Below are 5,457 nucleotides of genomic sequence, written 5' to 3'. Positions count from 1 at the left end.
TTTAGATCTGACAAAGCTTATTAAACAAAATAGGCAAATTTATCTTTATTTTTAAAGTGACAAATTATTATTCAAAAGATCATATTCAAAAAATATTATGTTTAAAACTAGGTTAATGAGCTCATAATTTCTTTAATCACTATTATTTCTATCCTTCATATGATATTATGTGATTGATTGAAATTTAACAGCAGAATTCCAAATTTGTCTTAGATCAGCATGATAGAAACATTCCCTTCCTTCCTCCTACAATTTTTCAAACTAATAAAATTATGTTATATTTCTTGGAATTTACTTCTGCTGCAAAACATAAAGTTTTCCTTTTTGGCCAAAATAATTATTAATGCACAAAGAGTTTTTAAGAGTCTGTAAGGCAAAATAAGATTTGATGTATCTTTCTGCCTACCAACTTAAAATCATCTAATTCTAATGTGTTCTAAAACTCTGACTAGCTTTAATCTAACACTTTAATCTAATGTATTTTTAAAAGGATCTGAGATTAAGATCATTGAATTTGAAACTAGAAGAGTCTTTTGAAATTTAGAGCAATTGTGAAAATATATTACATATTTTAGCTTCATTAATTTTTTTCAAAGTTAAGAAAATGGTCATTTATTCTTTCCTTCAGAAAACAACCATAGCTTTTCTAAAATTCACTTATTCCGCTTTACAAAGGGGAAAGATCTTACTCATAATTTTTACTTATGATTCTATCATAATTATGACAGAATAATGATAGAAAATGATTTAATTTATTATATATTATATATTTAATTTATTATATACATTATATATTTAATTTATCGTATATAAAGTATACTCGAGGTACTAGGTCTTGGGAAGAAAATGACAATAAAGCAGTATCTGGCCTCAAGGAACTTCCATTATATTGTGGAGGAAAGGGGGGGAAGAGAAGCATTTATGAAGGCATACCATATAACATTCACTGTGCTAAAAAACTCATTAATGTTCTCACATTTAATTTTCACACCTCCTGTGAAATAAGTCCTATTATTACCCCCATTTTGATTTTGAGGAAACTGGAGCAAACAGAATTTTAGTGACCTGTCTAGGGTCACAAAATTAGTAAGCTCAGATATGAACTCAGGAAACAACATGTATGCATATAAGTAAAAATAAAACATATACAATGTGATACTATATTGATGGAGGATGTTTTCCAAGAAAGATTAGGAGAGCAATAAGAGAAATGATATTCCATGGAAGGGTTTGAGGCAATAGATAGTAGAGGATAGGGAAGGAAGCATTATTCCAACTAGATTATGACTTTGAATCACTAACAGTTTAAAGGTAATGATGATTTGATTGTCAATCTGAGATGATATAGTGGGTGGAAAGGAATGGAAAGGATGAAGTGAATTGTCTGTCTCTCTTCAGACTCTGATCTTACCTAGTGCTTAAGGCAGGAATTAATGCCATCCTGGGGCTTTGATAGTTATAGTATAATTGTAGAGAGTCCATTTAGTTCTCCTTAGGACTAATTTGAAAATTAGCCAGATAATCTCTCCCCAGTTATATCCAAAGGCAAGAGATCAGGAGAAGAATCTCTTTTTCTGGACTGGTGGCCAATGTGGATTTGCGGGAGGGGAGTATAAACCTGCATGCTACACTTAGATATAGCATCTGTTTTACTTTTAGGGCAGCTCAGTGATATAGATAATAGAACATTGCCTGTGGAGTTAGGAAGACCTGAATTCAAATCCTTCTTCAGACGATTACTAACTTTTTGATTGGAAAAGTCCTTTAACCTTTCTTGGCCCCAGTTTCTCATCTGTAAAATGTAGCAATAACATTAATCTCATCTTATAGCTGGTGCAATAAAAAGAGTGCTAGACCTGGTGTAAAAAAGACTTATCTTCCTAATTCAATTCTGATCTCAGATACATAGGAGCTATGTGACCTTGGGAAAATTTGAAAAATTAGTTGGAGAAGGAAAGCATAAACCACTCCAAATGGGGTCATGAAGAATAGAACATGACTAAAATGATAACTCTTAAAGTTGTTGTTAAACTCAAAGGAGACACACATATATGAATATATATATATACATCTATGTATATGAATGTGCACACACATTTATTTATATATAAATATACTACTTCCATTACAACTACTGTTAATACCACTACTACTACTACTACTACACTACTACTACTACTACTATTACTACTACTACTACTACTACTACTACTACTACTATTACTACTACTACTACTACTACTACTACTACTACTACTACTACTACCACCACTGCTGCTTCTACTACTCCTGCTCCTCCTACTTCCTACTTTCTTTTGCAGGTCTGAATAAGCTCTTGCTTACTTTGACCTCTTAAGTGAGTAAGATAATACCTATCAGAACTAGGTTGTTAACATAAATTGTCTTTGAGTTCTACAAATATGCCATTTAGTTTTGAGAAGTAGTTTCCTATCTACTTTTTTCCCCAATGAGAACAAGAAGCTTTTCACTTCCTTAAAGTAAGAGGATCACTATGTTTGTCTCCTTAGAATAAAGGTCCCTCTGAAGCAGTCAGGGCAATTGGGGGAATCACACATGATGAAGTATGAATCTGGATGAATTTGAATTCAGATCTTCCTGTCTCCATGTCCAGCAATCTCTGATGCCTAAGGAGAGAAAATAATGAGATGTAGCTGTTCCTGTTGTTTATTTCCTATCCATTTGGCTTGAACATATCAGAATAGCATTCAGTTTGGAATTCTACCAGTAAGGTTTCAAGATCTATCACTTGATACTATTGGGGAGCTTGATGGGTAAGAAAATAATAGATATATTGTAATTTGTAGATTCAAGTGTTTTGAGTTTTAGATCTTTCCTATGCATTAGTTGATTTGGTCTTTAGAATGGTCCTCTGAGGTAGATAACTTAAATATTTCTAATCCCGTTTGTTCTTAGGAAATTAAGATAAGCAGAAGGTCACACTTCAAGTCCCATAACTAGAAAAAGTCAGATTTGGGTTTCAAGTTAAATTCAAATTTTCTGACTTTTGAATCATGTTTTTTTTTTCCTACTTTGCCATACTTTTTTTAATAAGCTGTATTTACTGAGAGATTTATAGTTTTTTCCATTAATAACATAATAATGTATATAGATTTACCAATATTAAATAAAAGTTACTTTGTATATAGACCTCTCCACGAGCTTTGTCACATTGTAAATACAACAGAATTAGAATGTAATAAATATGCAGACAGTCCAAAAATCTAAGACTTAATAGCAATGTGACCATTAATGAGTCATGTGACCATTCAAACTCTCTTCTATAAAGTAGCAATAATAGATTTTGTATTACTTACTAAAGAAATGATCTTAAAGTGTTATTATTCTTTCCATTGTTAATATTGTCATCATCATCTCATTCCTATTATTTCCTTTGGAGGTCATGGAATATTCTTATCAGTATCTCTTCACAAAATTGAGAAATAATGAGCCTGTAGAAAGTTTCATTTTAATGCCAGTTTAGGCAGATCACCCCAGAATACTTAAAGATGCTTCTGGAAGGAGGACAACACATAAATGAAAAAAAATGCAAACAGAATAGATTTGATAACCTTCAGATGACAATCTATTCTCATAATATGGGAGTGAAAGTAACAAATTGGACCTTAAAGTCTCCTTATCATACTATACTGAGTATTTTATATTGGAAACTAAATATTTCCCATTAAGAAGAAATCAATAATAGCAGCTGTTTAAAATTAAGAACACAGGTAGGGGTTGAGTAGGGGTGATAGTAGAAGGCAAAAATCTATGCTCTACAGGCAAAAATATTTTGAAAAATTATCATGGAGGATAACTAGGTTCTATATATACTGACCAATCATAGCATATTTTTAATCCTTCATATGCAGGACTATCATGTTATCTGTCAACTTCTTCTTGAAAAAACGATACCATCTTGTTGGGAACCCTTTGAGGAGCTGATAAAATAAATGACTCTTGAACTCAAGTGTTGAACTTCAGATTACTTATGGCATAACCACACTTGTCCTAAACTGAAAACATCAGTTTTCAGGATTATTAAGTTGCACAGAAGTGCAGAAGGGAAAACATGTATAAAAGATACCCATAAATCATATTTCATGTACCCTTCTCTCAGACAAATATGAGGAAACACACACTGATTGTCATTTACTTCTCCTACAAATCACTATTTTTTTTCTTTTGGCATAGAGAGAAGACAAAAAATTTCTTTCCTTCTTCCATCACCCATCTCTCCTCTGCCTTTAATCTAGAAATCTATGGAATAGAAAATGCTTTAAAAGAAAAAGGAAAAAAATAAAATTGATAATTTCTTTCAACTTGCTATTTATAGAACAAATATGGAAAAGTCAAAAAAGATTCTAACCAATGTTACTCCATCTGAATCTCAGGAGTGAATTATCCTAGAAACAAGCCTGTCATAAGACAACTGTTATAAGAGTACCCCATTTCCCCACAGTAGGAATTAGGATACATGTGAGGTATATCTTCCAATAAATGTCCAAGTCCTGTAATTTCAGCAAGATGATTAGAGTAATCATTAAATTGATCAAGGACTCCCTGAATCATCTTTCATTACAAGCCCAAGTAAGAATTACCCATAAAAATGGTATTGAATCTCTTCATGCATCTATGAGTACTTTATCATTCTTGGTAGCAATAATACTGGCAATGCTCATCAGAGGTACATTTTAATCAGGTGATAGCACCACTGAAGAATGATAAAGATGAAATATATTGTTTTACTATAATAAGAAAGTTTTAACAATGACTTGAGCCCTGATTTTGCAGCAAGACTTCTGCAATACCAATATCTAATTGTTCAGCATACATTTGGTTTGTAGAATTATTCTTATCAAGTATGCTATTTTTCAACTGATAGCATAATCAGTATATGAAAGGAAGATATTAAATGGTTCTTGTACTAGATAATGTGGTCTCCTTTTTCATTTCAGGAAAGTAATGACACAGGAAGGCTCATATGCTTTGCTTTTGTCATTGATGGGTTTTTTTAAAACCAAACTTATTGCAAAGTTAAAAACTGAAGTAAAATGAGAAAATTGATATTCTGTGATTGTTCAGTTTTAGACAATCAAAATCCTAATGAAAATTTTGAAAGAGACTTTTCACTCACCTATTTGTAGGTTCTATATCTATATCTATACAAACATAAATATTTTTCCTAGAGGTGTGGCAGTGAAAAATAAAGGGAAAACAATGATAAAGGGGTGAGGTGGGGACCCTTAAAAATGATAGGTTGCCAGATGGCTAGTCTTAAATTAAGCTAGCTGAAGTTAATGAAGCTCTTATTCCAGAACACAGAGCCTCTTTTACTTAACTTACTTTTGGTATCTTTCATCCTTGAAATCTATCTGTATTTAGAAATGTCTATTGCTTTCATGTCTTTTGAAATTATGTAATACACAATATATTTCA

Source organism: Macrotis lagotis, chromosome 1 (assembly GCF_037893015.1).
Source record: "Macrotis lagotis isolate mMagLag1 chromosome 1, bilby.v1.9.chrom.fasta, whole genome shotgun sequence".
Taxonomy (NCBI): domain Eukaryota; kingdom Metazoa; phylum Chordata; class Mammalia; order Peramelemorphia; family Peramelidae; genus Macrotis; species Macrotis lagotis.
This window is presented reverse-complemented; position numbering follows the sequence as displayed.